Below are 17,454 nucleotides of genomic sequence, written 5' to 3'. Positions count from 1 at the left end.
TCTTTTTAAAAACAAGATCTATCACTTCCTTTTTCTGATCAAAATATTTAGAGCACAACAAAAAGTCACGATTATCTTGGAAAGTGAACATTTCTGGATAAATTGAGTTAACGAATGTTTTGGTTTTGGTGAAGTTGTCAAAAGTGATTTCAAACCAGAGCCCTGTAGTTTGAACCAATGGTGTAAGTTGTGACAGCTGTTTAGTATGTTCAATCCAACATTAAAATACTTTCACAGAGTATGCTAATTAAGAATCGAAACAGTTATAAGTAGATTATGGTAAGTGAATATTAGGGTAAAAACTTACATTCTGTTTTGATGCTGATTAGTAAATGAAGAGTGATTGTTTTAGAATGAAAACATTGTAAACATTGGTAACTGAAAGAGTATCCTTATGAAGAAGAACAAAAAAATAAATCTTCTGGAAACATTTGCAGATGTATAGCATTTATACAAGCTTGTTATTCCAACTTGTAAGAAATACCCTTACATTATATATAATAATATAGAATTTATAGACATAGTTAAATAATGGAACACTGTCTGAGTTCCCCTTCCCTACCCTAATTACTAAATAATTATGACTGACAAGATGAAAAACCTTTGTTGCAGTTATTATTGACATAATAAAAACTTCATAGTATTTATGAAGAAAAATGAGCAAATAAGCATGTTGGAACAAAGAATAAAGGAATTCAATTTAAAAACATTCTAAAGATCCATGGAACGCATTCATTCATTGCTTCAGGTTTCTGTGGAAACTCACTGCAAAGGGCAATAGGGTCTTGCACTTAGGCAAGAATTTGAAGATTAGTTTCTTGGATTTAATCACTTCATACTTGGAATGAAAAATAAGATGAGTCTCCAAAGTGATCCAACAGAAAAGAAGGGAAACAATTGTAAATGTATAGCTGTAAATCATCTTCTATTCCCAGAATCCTTTAAACATAAACTCCAAATTAGGATCATATTTTGTTAGCATATATAACCGTGTCTGTTCAAGCTTGGAATTTTGCAAGGTAAAGACTGGAGATAGCAAGGGAAGAAACATCATTTTACTTTATTTAAAACACATTTAAATTTATGTCCCAAACAATTTGCTGAAGACTCTACATTCTCATATATGGACAGATGTGAGTAAAGTTTATATAAAAAACTGGTATAGTTATTATAAGCAAAGTGGAAATTTAGAGGAGGAAGAGACTACCAAAATTAACACCTGGACATCCATTCTTCTAATGCTAATAAGCTTTATATTGTGTTGATATCTATTATATAGCTTACATTTACAGCACCCATTTTGTTATGACAGTATAGGATATAAGTCTTCAAAGAACTTTTTGGTTGATGATAAATGGACATTTTTCTGAGTACTTCCTTATTTTACTTTCATAGAAATATGATAAGGAATATATATATATATATATATATATATATATATATATATATATAGTTGGTTGTGGGGCTTGAACGCTATCCCTCAGCTCTTCAGCTCAAAGCTAACGCTCTATCACTGGAGCCACAGTGCTACTTCCGGTTTTCTGGTGGTTTATTGAAACTAAGAGTTTCACCCACTTTCCTGCCTGGGCTAGTTTTGAACCACGACCCTCAGATTTCGGCCTCCTGAGTAGCTAGGATTACAGGCGTGAGCCACCAGTGCCCGGCTTATCCTATTATTTTTGTACTATTATTTTGCAAATAAGGAAAAAGCCCCACATAACCAGTCCAGCAGAGAACTGGGATTGATCAGGTAGACAGGTTCCAAATAACTGTGTTTGCTTGCCATTAAAATAGACCCAGTTCCTACACGTGCCCTGAATGTAAAGAGTCAACGCCTTTGTCATGCTCCTTTCCAAGGAAAGGACCACAGAGGAGGCTGAGCCAATAATCTTAGGATGAAAAATTAAGCTAACTCTAGGGAGGAGAAAATGAGAGGACAGAACACTTGGGAGAGGCCGCCTGCATCCACCCTATCACACGCTGCCACCTCTGCCTACACTATCTACATGCTTGTTTCCATGGAACCTTCTACCTCAGCACAGCTTACGAACTTGCCACCTGTGCCCAGTCTAATGGACACAGTATTGAATAGGCTAAGGAAGGCTGAATCTTCTCTTCAATCACAATTGTAGTGTAGACTTCCCTATGGGATCTTTGCCCCTGGTGTTAGGACAGGCTTCTCCTACCTTTCCTGGTTCTAATACTGCATGATAATGATGCACATTTCATCCCATACGCATCTGAACTCAGGAAAATAAGAAGCAAAACAAATAAAGAGAGAGAGAGAGAGAGAGAGAGAGAGAGAGAGAGAGAGAGAGAGAGAGAGAGAGATAAGGTAATGGTGTGTGTGTGTGTGTGTGTGTGTGTGTGTGTATGTTTAAATTATCTCAAATCAATGAAACTCCAGATAAATACTAAGGGTTCAAGAGAAGTTTTTGCATTAGGGAGGTAGGGAAGGAAAATGTTAAATAAATCTTAGATATCCCAAGTGCAGATCCTGCATTTTGTCTTTAATAACTTCTTTTTTAATACATTTTTATTGTAAAAATAGTGCATAGAGGGGTTACAGTTACATGAGTAATGAACATTTTCTATTGAGCATTATTACCTCCTTCTTTGTTTTTCCCCTACCATCTCCTGCCTCCCCCACTTCCCCAACTCCTCCCCCCCCCACAAGTTTTAAAGTTTGTTACAGTGGTTCAACCTGTATCTCTATCTAAGGATTTTGTTTTTTCCCTTCCCCTCCCCAAATTAGAAAATTGTATATACAAGATGCAGGGCACTGGAATCAAATACAGTGAAAATGGTTTATCCCTTGGGGGAAGAACATACAAAAGAAACAAAAAAAAATCACATAGTACATTTCAGTATGTTAAAAACAATAGCAAGAAAGAAAAAACCTGTCCCTGTCTTGGGGTTCATTTCGCTTAACATCATCTTATATGGTCATATGTACATTGCTTTGGACCTTTTCTACTTGTCCCAGACATATACTAGTTATTGCAAATAAAGGAAGCCATGGGACCTATGTTTCTTTGGGCCTGGCTTACTTTACTTACTACAATTTTTTTTCAAGTCTTTCCATTTCCTAACAAATGGGGTGATACCATTCTTTATGATGGAGGCATAGAATTCCATTATATATGTATATGATATATATTATGATATATAATGTAAAAATATATTTCACATTTTCTTGATCCATTTATCTACTGAGGGGTACCTGTGATGGTAAATAACTTCTTTATGGTTTGCTTTCTTAAAATGTTTCTAACACTTTCAAGACTTTCCTTTCTTGTTTTAAATGCTGCTTTGCTGTTTAAATCTGGCAGTTATGTGTGGAATTGATTAGACTAGATGTTCCTGGCACCCAGTTAACATTCAATACATACTGATTACATAGAACACTGAGTTTGTGACTCAGTCTGATAGTAGTTTTGTGTTTCACTGAAGTACCACTCAATGTACGCTTTCTATATAGAGATGTATTTGATTATTTTACATTTTTCTTTTGTCTTCTTTTTGCTTTTTTTACAATCCTAAACTAGTACTTCATTGCCTCCTTTGAGCCTGGTGTCAACTAATTAATCCACATGTGCAAATAGCAAATGTACAATGCTGATTGAAACCAGTTCTTTTATGTCTGATTTTGAAGACAGAGAGGAGCAGTGAATGATTGGCTTTTAGATGCCATGATATTTAGGCGATATTATATTGAAAAATACACTGTACTAAAATTTCTTGTATTCAACAAAAAAAAGAGAAAAAATTGAGGATAGGCACTAGGTGAAAAAAGATGAAAAATGTTTAGTTTACGGATGCTGAGTTCTACATAGGAAAAAAACTAAGATCAAAGAGAGGAGAGGTATCTGCCTGCTCTTGTTATTCCCTACATTCTACATTATCCCAAGGTCATCAACAAAGTTAGCTTATCCAGATTTGGCTTTGTTTCAGGTCATGGTGATATAGTGTAGTTCATTTTGGCATTTCCTCACTTTCAGTCCTAAATTATTGAAGTCCATACACACTGTTATTTGATTCTAAACACCAAAAGAAAAAAATCATATCTGAGAAAGTGAAAATAAAAATATAAACTGGAATGATAGCAGACAAAGGTGAGGAACAGAAAAGGCAGTCTGAGAGCATGACCAAGGTCTAATCCAGGAAACCCAGCAGGTGAAGGGACATAGGGACCCATGCTCATTCAAGCCAGGAGGGGAAGGACTTGGTAATCTCCATGATTAACCTTCCTAGTACCAGAAAAACTCCCAAGATGCTTAACTGAAGCTGATGTCTATATCTAGATGGATCCAATCTAATTGTTTTAAAGAATAAGAATACAGGGGCTGGGAAGGTGGCTCAGTGGTAGAGTGCTTGTTTTGTATGCATGAGGCCCTGGGTTCAATTCCTCAGCACCACATAAGCAGAAAAAGCTGGAAGTGGTCCTGTGGCTCAAGTGATAGAGCGCTAGCCTTGAGCTGAAGAGCTGAGGGACAGCACATAGGCCCAGGGTTCAAGCCCCAGGACTGACCAAAAAAAGAATAAGAATACATTATCAGCAATGAAATGAAAGACATGGGGATATAAAAGTTGAGTTAGGAAACTTTATGAAGAAAATAAATATGTTTCCAGGTACGTTGTATCAATTTCAAAATCTTAGTTGCAGTATAGTTCCATAGAAAGCCAGATTAGATTGTTATCCCTAAAACTGATGAGTCTCTCACAAGGGAGGGCCAGCACCACATCCATATTCATGGTTCCTGGGTTGTTAACTGAGTACCAAAATTTGATTTCAAATATTGAAGCATTATAGTGTTTCCATTTAATTTGTCAGACATATTTACAAAATACAGTGGCTGGCTATGCAATGCAGATTGAGGATAATAATGGAAATCCAAATGTAAAGAACACCAGCTAGTCTGGTTTCCCATTGCCAGTTTTGCAAAATCTGAATTAGGTAAATTTAGTACTTTCCCAAATGAGTGTGATAGAGTTTAATTTTATACAATTGCCCAATAGTGACAAAGAAATCTTAAGATTAAGCCTTTAAAAAGTTGAGTTGATGTGGTAGCACATGATTATAATCCAGTCACTCAGAAGGCAGAGGCAGGAGGATCAAGAATTCTAGAATAGCTTGATGCTACAGAGTGACATTCTGTCAAGCAAGCAAGCAAGCAAGCAAGCAAGCAAGCAAGCAAGCAAGCAAGCAGGCAGGCAGGCAGGCAAGAAGGAAGGAAGGAAGGAAGGAAGGAAGGAAGGAACGAAGGAACGAAGGAAGGGAAGGAAGAGAGGGAGGGAGAGAGGGAGGGAGGGAGGAAATTAGTTCAAAATGTATGGATAGATGAAGATTGTATAAACACAGAAAAGAGAAATCAGAGGAATAAAAGAAAAATACCTTTTCCTTTTTTTTTAGAACAAGGAAAACTACCTTAAACTAATTACTATTACTAAAAGGAAAATTACCTTTTAAAAATTTGTGTTTTGAAGTTCTGCCACCAAAGCTAAGAGTTATAAGCCTATCAAAAGTTATTACAAAATATACTAAAATCACAATGTTTCTTTAGAAACTGGAGTTGAAATAGTCATTAAGTGATTTAAAAGTTTTATTAAACTTAAAGAAAATTAGATCTAAGTAAAGATTAATAATATATTATGATATTTTGCTTTTTCAAAAAACCAAAACTTAGAAAAATGTTTTTCGTAATATATTTTACTTTCAGTATGTGACCATCACCTGGGACTCCAGTGTGGGAAATAATTAAATGTGAAAGACTGAGCAACTGTGTGATTGAAGTTTCCCTGCATCTGTGCCTTGATTCCTGAAAGACACACTGAAACAGATGTCAAAGTATAATCAGGGTGAGCAATTAAAACAACTATTCTCAGAGCAAACTTAATTAGGAATTAGACTCGTGGATACTCCTATACCTCATGGGCCTTTTCTTCTAAGTGTTGCATCAACAAAGAAACAGGACCCAGAATCAAGCTTCAAACTAGGATAATCCTGAGTTTACTGTCCACCTTTAATACGTTTACTGTCCACCTGTATGATACTTATAGGGTAATTTTATTTGATACTACTTTTGGTGCTGGAATTGAACCCAAGGCACTATGAATGATAAGCACACATTCTCCCACTAATTTACACTCTCCAGTTCCTAAATTTTAACTTTTTTATAGAATATTCTCATTTATACTTCACAGATAGAACAGAGTCTGATCTTACCATAATCAAGTCACAGAAAATAAATAAACTGATGTTAAATATAAGATAGCAACCATGAAAAATATGCTAGCTTTGCCCCCTTCTCTACACAGGAAAAAATTACTCAAAATTTTATGTAATTTTATTTAATTTATCTGTTTCTCTTTTATTAGGTATTAATTTAGAATATTTTTGTTTTACTGTGGTCAGGAGCATTAGGAGTAGAAGCGTAACATTTGGTTTATTAAAAAACTTACAAAACCAGCAGCTGGTTTAGAGAAACAACATTGGAGATATTACTTGATCCTTAATTCAAAACCAAACTTGATGCTTCATGTCAGGAAAATAATAAAAAAAAATCTGTTGTTTGTGAATATTTAAGAGAAGAAACTAGTGTTCATGAGCATAGTGTGTGAGATCAAGCCTTTCTCCTGTGAGGAGGAAGATCATTCTATAATATTATAAACCGTAGCAATTATTCATGTAACTTCAGTAAATTGGCGAACAACCAAGTTTTATAATGAATCTATGCAAAATTTTGTCGATGGATTGCTTTATTTTAGTCATTCTTTTTTTTTAAAATCTCATGGAGTTTCCTGCCCAGGCTGGCTTTAAACCATGATCCTCAGATCTCAGTCTCTGGAGTTGCTAGGATTACAGGCATGAGTCTCTGATGCCTTTGTCTTTTTCAGTACAAGTAGAAGTTGTCATTTGTAACTGTTACTGGGATAAATATTCATGTTATATTTAATTTCCTCACCCCAAATATATAATTGCCAAGTTTTTGTCTTTAAATATTTTCCCAACACTTACACTATATCTGATAGTGATTAAAAAGCTGAGTGTAATTAATTGGTACCATGTGTAACTGTGATAGCCGGCATCTGGTTATTTTTCCTGCTACTGAAATTACTGTCTTTTGCTATAATCATTCTATGTGTGGAAGTTTTTATGCTTCCTTCTCAGTACATGCTAATTTCTTTTTCTCTCAGTGAGAAAAAAGAAGGCTTTGAAAGCAATGTGAAATGCATGTGGCAAGGTTTACTAATTAATTTTAAGGATGGTAAAAGTAAATTGGTGAAATTTATGAATTATTTTATCCTCATTTTTTAAAATAAAGAAATGTACATTTTTTTTACAGGAAGAATTCTTCTTTGGTTGGACATGGTATGCCATGTTCTTTAGCTCCAGTGTGGAAACCAACCTACCCTCCTTCCTTCCTTCCTCCTTTCCTTCTTTTTCAAGGATTTAGTTTAGCATAATAGCATAAAGTTGAGAAAAGTAGCAAAAAGGAGAAACATTTCCTGCTACCCATGTTGTAAAAGTGAGTATAGACTAGGTGCTGGAAGCGTGGTCCCAGCTGTCTATGTTGAGATGTGAGACTTTTAAGAGGTGGAGCCTATTGGAAGTTAGTTATATATAATTTCAAGAAGCACTAGAAAGTGATACATGCTGTTCTTGAAGGAACCAGGCTAGTTCTTTCTGGATCAGATTATAGAATGAGCAAGCCAAGGTCCTGAATTTCTGGCTTCCTATACTGCTACATGCATACTCATTCCCTTCTGCTACCCTACCTTCCACCATGTTGTGGTCCAGCCAGAAGGACCAAAGAGGCCAAATCAGTGAGGTCTCAAACATGAGCTGAAAGTACCTCTTTCCCTATGTATTTGCCAGTCTAAGGTATTTTGTTACAGATTTTAGCTACAGATTCACTCTATGTATGTACAAATTTTCATATTACAATCCATGTAGTCAGCATATTGTTAAGCCTAAACTTGTATCTAGGTGGCAAAATAGGTTTCAGGAAACACTAGAAGATGATAAAATGGTCACGTAAAGAAAATAGCCCACCACTGATACAATGAATGGTGGCAGACCTGTGCTGCTTTCTTAGGATATACATGACTAAGCAGCTCAGGGGCAGCACTTTTTCTGACTGATTGTTGATGACTTATGATAATCCTGACAACTCATGATCTAACAGCTTTAAAGAAGCATTCTGATGTAATTCATTGTCAAATGAATGGATAGCCAATGGTTCTATTTCAAAAATCAAGCATTTTGTTTTACAACTAATAAAGAAAAAATATTTCATGAAGGATTTCCCTAAATACAGATGGTCCTAGGTTTTGTACTACTGCTATTTTTTCCTTAACATTTCTAGTTAATATAAACATTGGTTTGCGGTGAGATAAATATTATTTCAGTCAAGCACATCAGTACTTCAGGATAATAAATTAAGAATACATTTAGATGAATATTATTCAAATCAAATATGTTGATAACTCAGGAGAATAGAATAAAAAAATTTTAATAGAAACCTGATTGTTTCAGTTTTGGACTGTAATGTTCACCTATCAAATGACAGATTTTAATGTGGGTATGCTGCAATGGAAAGAACACTTAATGTGGAGAAACAAAACTGTGCCTGGGTATGAACTTCAGGGTTGTTAATAGTGTGAATTTGACTGCCACAGAATCCCTTGAGTCCAAAATTTTATGTAAGTAATAAAATATATATGAAAGTCAGACTTCCTTCTCAAGTTAGAGTTTTATGAGAAACAAATAAGATGGTTTATAAAATTGTGTGTTGTTTAAATTCTAGATGTTATTTCTAATTCTTCCACCTCTTGGATTTTTAACTTTGATAAATTATTTAACCCCAGAAAATATTTTTCATAACCATGAATTGAGGATAATGAAAATATTATAGTATAAGAGTTCGTAAATGTTAGTTACTATTACTTATTATTCTTAAGTCTTTACAAATGTTATTAATGTCATCTGGAGATTTTAAATGATATAACAAAATTGTAAAATGTGAAAAGTTTTTAAAGCCTTTTTAAATCTTTCTACTTAAAAACTTGCTATCACATACTTTTCAAGAAATAAAAGTGGCCTTAATTAGGTACTGATGGCGCACATTTGTAATCCTAGCTCTTTAGCTTTCTGTTTGAGGAAGTTTGGGGTTTCAAACCAGCTCAGGTAAAAAAGTCCATGAAACCCTCATTCCAATTAACTAGTGAAAATACAGAACTGGAAGCCTGATCCACATGGTGGAGACAGAAACAGACAATGAATGAGAGAGAGAGAGAGGGGGGGGGGAGGGAGGGAGAGAGGGAGGGAGGGTTTGGAGTTCCAGTTCCAGTATAGATATGCACATATTCATGCATGTGCATGCACACACAACCCATACACACCTACACTCACACACACACACACACACACACACACACACACACACACACACACACACAGAAACCTTTTAATTTAGGCATTTTTACAGAGTGAGATGTTTTCTCTTTAATCAGAAAATATCCCCTTTGTATGTGCATTTTTTAAACATTCTCATACATGGGATTTAAGGAGGAGTGGATGTCCAAGCTTCTTTCATTGCTTATAGTTTGCTAGAGCTAATAATAACTTAATTGTGAATTGTTTCATCTATGGTCTGGTATGAAATGAGGGAAGGTTATATGATTCGCTGATATATGATGGATTTTTTAAAAGAAAATTTTAAAGAAATGTAAGAAACTTAAGGGCATTATAACTGTGCCCTCTCTTGAGAACATATTTTAGATGTACCAGAGATTGCAGAATCAATTTAGAGAGGCCACCACAAACCTGTCATTAGGTGATGAGATTAGTACTCTGTGGGGACTACAATCCGTAAGGTTACAAATTTGTTCTTAAATGTTGTAGCTAGTAATCTTATGTTCCTTGACAGGTCTCACAATGTAACTGCCACTCCTAGAACAGAAAATACAGACCTCAAACCTCTCTCTGTCTGAGAGGTTAGGAAAGTCAAACATTTTCACACTCTTGAAAAAGTAAAATTAAGTTAAACCCCATCTGTTTTCCACAATGAGGGTTTCACTGAAATAGTGTAATGAATAGCTAGAATACAGTGCTTTTATATTATCATTTGCCCATGCTTGATTTTTAATTTTTTTTGTTATCTTTAAGTAGTTGTACAAAGGATTTGCCATTTACCAAAGCAGTTTTTGAATACAATATATCTTGATTTTTTTAATGACCTCACTTTAGCACTTTTTAAAGATGTACTAACCTTTAAAATATATGATGAAATACAAAGACCAAAGGGAGGATCAAATGCTATGAGGAGAACAAAATAGGTTAACAAATTTCATTACTCTCTTCTATGACTTTGAATATTGTTCCCATTCGATAACATGATAAGTGTCTTTATGTTAGTCAGAAAAAAGCTACAGTCAAAAAGACACATTTACAAAAAATGTTTTCAAGGGTTATTTTCAGTGTTAGCAATTTGAATAATGATTTGAAACCTTCTGAAATAGTTAGTTGGGGTGGAATTCAATATACAAAGAAGGAAAGTCAAAAAGTTTTTTTTTAATTTAGGAGGGAAGGTATGCAGATTTCTTAATGGTCCCAAAGGGAAGGATATCACAGGTGTGTATGGGGGGTGGGGAGGGGGGGGCACACAGGACTGTGGCTGCTTACTAAGTATCCCAACACGAAACCTGAATGAGGAGCGCTAGGGGAACAAGACATGATTTTTCCAGTGTATATTAATTGTTCAAGGAGGTTTCATTGTGAGATGCATGTCATGTAGTTTGATCCAATTCACTCTGCTGTTACCCTTTCTTGGCCTTCCTCCCTACCTTGAAACAATTTTAATGGATGCCATTATTCTATTTTGATATATTCATATAAAGAACTTACATCATGTCCAAATCCCTTCACACTCTCCTTTTCCCTTCTTGCCTTTTTGCTGTTTCCTACCCCAAAAGGTTTTCATTTTAAATTCTTAAGACTTTTTAAAATAATTTTTTATTGAGATTAAGTGATTACATAAATTTCACAAATTTCACAGCATTGCGGGATAGTAATACTTAAAAGTCACAAACACATTTTAACTTTCGCAAGGTAAATTGCCATTATTATGGTCTACAAAGTTTGTGAATTCTATAAGCTTTGATAATACAACTGTTTCTTCCAAATCGGGTGCTATGTACATTTCTTTCCTTTTGCTTAGTGTGAGCTGTTCCCTCTTTCCCTCTCATTCCCTCCCTCCCATGCTGCCCTTGACTTTCTTAGTTCATTTTCATCAATGACCAGTGCAACTGATGGTCCCCTCTGTTGTATTTCCCCCCATTTCCCTCTGATTCTGTGCCCTGCTTCTAGCTGCCCTCAGGTGTGCACATGTATATACCATATATGAGGTTAAGAACATAGAGTCAGTTAGAAATGATACAACAAATTAAGTAGAGGTCCTTTGTTTATTGAATCCTGTTTACTTTGTCTTGTCTCTTTGCATTTTGTATTTAACATCCACATACCAGAGTGATCATGTGTTATTTGTCTCTCTGATCTTGGCTTACCTCACGCACATGATTTGCTCTAGTTCCATCCATTTCCCTGTGAATGTTATTATTTTGTGCTTATGCCATTCTTTTTTGTGTGTTTTAGTTGGGATTCTGCATATAAGAGAACAGTGATATTTGTCTTCCTAGGTCTGGCTTGTTTTGCTTAACATGATGATCTCTAGTTCCATTCTCTTTCATATAACTTAACTTCATTCTATGGATGAATTACAAACACACACAGACACACACAATCATTGTTTCTTTATCCATTTATGTAGGAATTAACATGTATGCTGATTCCATTGTTTGTTTATCATGAACAGAACAATGCTGCTATAAATGTGTGTGCAGGCATCTCTATTGAAATATATTCCATCAGAATGTAAGAGTATCATGTGGTAGTTTTATTTTTAGTATTCTTTTTTCTATAATTTTTAAATAAGGCATCTTACTTCCCCTAAATATCACAATACATTTTTGGAGACATTGAAATCTTTGAAAGGAGAAGAAAAACTGGGAGAAAATGAGGGAAGAGGTGACATTCTTCAAAAAGAAATGTACTCATTACCTGACTTATATAACCCCTTTGTACATTACCTTTACAATAACAATAAAAAAACCCATGAAAATAAAAGATAAAATCTTAAGTAAACATTTCTGATCACACTTTAGTAGTTCTCTTTAAGTTATATCCTCATAACATTCATAACAAATAAGCATAATAAAAGTTATTTTAAGAAAATAGCTCTAAAATTTACACTTCACAAGTTTGTTTCCTTGAAGACTGATATTTATAACTTGGATTCCAAGAGAATGCAAAATAAAGTTTTGATATTTTTGGTTATTATGATATTTAAATAAAACCACATAGGCTATTTCAAGTCATTTAAATGTAAAAACCCAAATACTATTTTAATGTTAAATTTGACCTATATTTAATTTTTCTTTTGAAACTTTCACCCTAAAATGTCCTGTTGATTTCTCATTCTTCTTGGACATATTCTACCAACTGTATTTTTGCTTCATGTTGTTGGCTTCCAGTCATAACTAGGAATATTGTTTGTAACTGTGACCCTGAGGTACACTGTAGATCAATGATCTATACTCTGACTGTATATTATATATAGTATAAATTATCCTCTTTCATGCTGCTTGATGAGGTCAGTAATATATATATATATATATATATATATATATATATATATATATATATCTAGGGCAGTAATGAGGATTATGGGAGATTCTCTTATTTCTGCATTTATATGTAAATTTTAGGACTTTAATCATGATATAAAGGAATGGAATGCAAATATGGGACACTGGGATTTGAAGCAGAAAACATTCTGATTATTGCTGTGGCCTTAGTAATAGTTGTGTGTTTTCTTGTTTACCTTTTATCTTACAAAATAACTGAAGCTGTGTAATCTCTAAAGCAGAGTGATACAACCATCAGCCAAAGCTGAAAATATATATGACTTAATCAACTGTATTTTCAGATAACAACTACCTACTTCAGGATTAGAGATACTTTAAAACTCTACAGTTTAGCATAGTTTCAGAACTCAGTAATATTAGGTTTTGCTAATATAAAAATGTAACCTTTGTGTGAGAAGGTGGATCTCTGAATTTTCCTGAAATATCTATAAAATATCTATGAAATATCTATTAAATATCCTTTGGGATTGGAGGCATGGCTCAGGTGATAGAGCTCCAGCCAATGAGCAAAAGTCTCACATACTGAATTTGAGTCCTGGCTGAACAAAAAAAAAATGCTTTCTGGCTACTCCAGCTTTAGCTATTGTAATAACTACATTTTGAAAACATATTCATATAGGTGGTCATACATTTTTTAAGAGCTTTAGCATGCAGCCTTTAAATGAAAGAAACCCCAGATTAGCAAATAAAAACTTTGTGCTTTTAGAAAATTATACTTGTTATTCTGAATATGATTTTCATCAAATTGATACAGATTTTCTATGTGTATAACTTTGATATATCTCAGAGTTTAAGTGAATATCAGTCCCTCTTTCTCAGCCTCTGTAAACAAACCAGAATTTAGATGTCAGTATTGTACTGACCTAGCAGCATACATGGATCACCTTCTTTTTACCTTTTCCAGGAAAATATGTTTTTTATCTGTAGCTGAGGCATACATCTAGCTACTATGCATGGTTGTGATTGGGTTTATGGCTTGCATTCATTGTTTAATTTGTACCAATGTAACATAGTTATTAAAATTTATATCTGTATCTCTACTTTATCATTTAAGAGGAACATAGTCTTTTGCATGTATCTTTTCTTTTTCTTCTCCCACAGGAAGATTGAAATCATCATATGGAAGGCGTATTTTTGCCAGATGATATATATTTCTGTGGAACCAGTGTTTGCTGCCTTCTGGCTTATTTTCACTGTGGTGTACCTTATTACCTTATACAAGACATAGCACCTCACCATCGCAATGTAATGATGAATTCTTTTACGTGTCTTAGTCTGACCTTTTAGGAGATTTTATAGATAATAGAATTTATACCATGTGTCCATTTTTATATGAATCTTCTTGCAATGTATCTTCTGTCCCTGAAATGCCTTTGGTAGAAAGATATCCTAAATAATTCAGATTATTAGACTAAATTAATAGAGAGATCTTTGTAGGATATTTGGCAGTATGTGAGATAAGAATCAATTTCATAAGGAGCATTTAAATCATATAAGCCAAATAACACTTTGCTTGTAACTTGACGCCACCAATGCCCAAGTTACCAAGAAAGTCCCTCATGTTTATTTCCCATGGTGTCTTGTCTAGCTTGTCTGTAGTAATAAACAGTGCTTGTCTTTGGTTAAATAAGAATGCTGGCATGCCAATTTAAGCATTCATTCTTTGAAACAAGTGTCATAATAGTTGGTTTACTTGTGTGTCTGGGAGCACCTATCTGCTTGTTTTAGAGTTCATGGCAGCTCAGAGGTCAGTCTTCTCAATTTTTAGTTCACATTATGAAATTCATAGTAGTTATATTACGAATCCAAATATGGACAGTAAATCTCAACTTCCATGTCATCTCTATTAGTAGTAGTGATTTTGGTTCCTTGGAGAACATAGATTTGACATTCTTCCAATAAATCAAGGTGACATAGTTTGTGGTAGTTTCTAGGTTAGAAACTTCTTTTAAAAATTTCTAATCTCATTTTCATTTTTCCTAGTCATTTTATTATAATTCTTATAGAAAGCTTCACATTGGAATGTATTTTAAAAACTAATAAGCCATTATGTAATCATGAAACATCATTGAAAACTTTGACACAAATTCTATGCAAAGAAAGTAAAAATTATCTTGCTTGAAATAACATGCTTATTATTCAATTTTGAAAACATAAAATATGTGAAAAGAAAAATTAAGCTTCATAAGCATATCTTTTTATTTTTATTTTATTGTTGAGATGTTGTACTGAGGGGTTACAGTTACATGAGTAAGGCAATGAGTACATTACTGTGGATCATGGTTAACCCTCCTCTTACTTCTTGTTGTCCTACCATCCCTTTCCTCCCCCAGCTCCCACACTCCTGTTCCCCCCTCCCCACCTTGCTGCCTGAAGTTGTAAATTTCATTTCCAATATACTATCCAGTAGGTATCTTCTTTGCAATGGGTCATCCTATGTCCTAGTTTCAGCATTTTGTTATTCCCCTTCCTCTTCCAGATTAGACATATGTATATACAAGATGCAGGATATCAAAATCGAGTACAGTGACAACATGGGACAGTCATATGCATATCTTTTAAATGTGACCCTTCATTATACATGTAAAATATGCCACCAACTTCTTTAAGGGTGTAACTCTCAGGAGAGTTAGCTTGGATTACTTACAGGCAATTGCCAAAACATTACTATGTCAATGTATGTGGACTAGAAATATGTTTATCAATAGTAATTGCTTGTATCATAATATTAAGAGTAATAGAATTATATTTCAAACTGATCTTAGTCTCTCTAGAGGGTGCATTTGATGTGTTCCCCTGACTAACCTGGATAACATACAGTAAATCTCTAACAATGATGATAACTCTACATTCACTTTGACTAGGAAAAAATACTTCTATGATAATATGGTGCAATTTCTAAAGTAAGTTATGCTATAAGTAAATTTTATGGCATATTGTCATAATAATAGTATTTTATAACAACTAGTCCCCTCCCTCTCCATTCTGTCCTTAACTGCACCATTCCTCTTCCTTTCTGGGTTTTGCTATATATTTTTATATTACTGCCTTAATAACCAAAGTTCTATTCTTCATTGAATCTTATGCTTTAAGTATGATGTAAAAGCCATTTCATTCACTTCTATTGTGTAGTGGTTCTTTAAAAAGTGAAGGAAATAAAACCAGAATTAACCACATGTAATAATGATCACAGATTATCAAACTTTTCTAAGGATCTTTGCATTTGAGTCTAACTTTGTATCTAGCACTGTTGATTATTTCTGGATTCACAATAATTTGTTTTTTTAACAAGGAGAATACAAAATACTTCAGGAGCTATTTCATCTTAAGACTGACTCAACCTTGACTATGCCCACAATTTGGACAAGGTGAACCTGTGAAGTTTAATATGTTTCCTTCCTCCCAGAGTATATCTTCATATTCTTTAGTTCTTGTATGGGACCCTTTATCTGTAATTGTGTGTAAATCATCCCTGAAAGAATAGAGGAATAAGTCCCAGTCAAGCATTCTTGTGGAAGTGTTACCAGTTCCACAACATACAAATGTTGGTTATGTGTATGGGCTGTGATGTTTGCAACACTCCATAATAGGAAGAGGGAATAGCTAAACAAGCAAGAGCACAACCTTTTAGTTGGAAAGTTCTGGTTTTAAATATTTTCTTTAGACATTTCTATCATTTTAAACAGGTTAAAGCCAACATTCTTACTTCATACAACCCAATGTTTTCTTGCTTGTAAAATGGTGATAGTGATATTTTAACTGCTTCATTAGAAAGGTTAAATCAAACTTATATTTTAAAATTGAGCAATTTCTTTGACACTGTCAGCACCTGACAGTGTCAATTAATATAGGAACAAAATAACAAACCAGTGAGCAATCAAAAAAGTAGAAAAATAGTGAAATGAGAAGCTGAGGGTATTAAAGATGAATTTTGTGACCCTATTAAGCTAGGAGTCTTTCTGTTACCTTTCTGGTGGTTGGGAAAATTTACCTCTGCTTTACCTTACTTATACATATTTCTGTTTTTATTTGATGTTGCTACAGAGTTCATACTTGTTAAATTGAGCTTATTAATTGAAGATTTCTGCCCCAGAACTCTATTGTAGAAATAATATGAATACACATGAAATCATTACAGTAAAGAAATTGAACACTCAAAGTCATCAGGGTTACAAGGTATTATGGAAGGGAAAGAATGAGTTTGAGATTTCAAATTCCACAGGAATTACAAAGATACTTTTTTGTTTCAGTGTGGCTGGGAAGTAAAATGACATATAATAAGACTCAATAAATATTAACCTGAAACAGCTACTGAAAAATACTCATGTTTTTGACTGGTCTTGTGTGCAAGTTTGTAATTTTCTACACAAAACTGACATTTCTGAAATTATTGGTGCGTTGGCTCTAATACTAGAAAAACAGTGAGAAACTTGGTTTTATCACATTCCACAAAATGGATCGTAGAATTATCTAATTGATGGAAGCTGAATTGCCAGTGTCCCCAGGGACCTGCATTCCAGAGAATGGGTGCTGAACTGAGCTATTTGTGATGGTTGCAGTGTTTTGCCAAGATACAAAATTTATTTTTATGTGTTTGTACAGAGTTATGGAACATTCTTGTTTTAGTAATCCTGATTTCATAAAGAGGAGAATCAAAGACATGGATATTTGCTTTAACATTTTTGA

The 17,454-nt window shown here is 34.1% G+C and overlaps 1 protein-coding gene across 12 annotated transcripts in view; it reads left to right on the top strand.

The window, feature by feature from the left end:
• The window catches only part of Pam (peptidylglycine alpha-amidating monooxygenase), a 307,793-nt gene that overhangs the window by 68,247 nt on the left and 222,092 nt on the right, over nucleotides 1-17,454 (top strand). The window contains exon 1 of one of the 12 annotated variants that reach the window (XM_070031003.1): nucleotides 5,721-5,859. The exons of the other annotated variants lie outside the window; for them this stretch is intronic. The gene's annotated coding sequence lies outside the window, so the exon portion shown is untranslated. Of the gene's footprint in view, nucleotides 1-5,720; nucleotides 5,860-17,454 lie in introns of those variants that run through there. 12 annotated transcript variants of the gene reach the window in all.

This window comes from Dipodomys merriami, unplaced genomic scaffold (genome assembly GCF_024711535.1).
Source record: "Dipodomys merriami isolate MVZ:Mamm:240054 unplaced genomic scaffold, mDipMer1.0.p SCAF_20, whole genome shotgun sequence".
Classification (NCBI taxonomy): Eukaryota; Metazoa; Chordata; class Mammalia; order Rodentia; family Heteromyidae; genus Dipodomys; species Dipodomys merriami.
The sequence above is the reverse complement of the archived record's forward strand: the minus strand, read 5'-3'. Positions and strand labels throughout refer to the sequence as shown.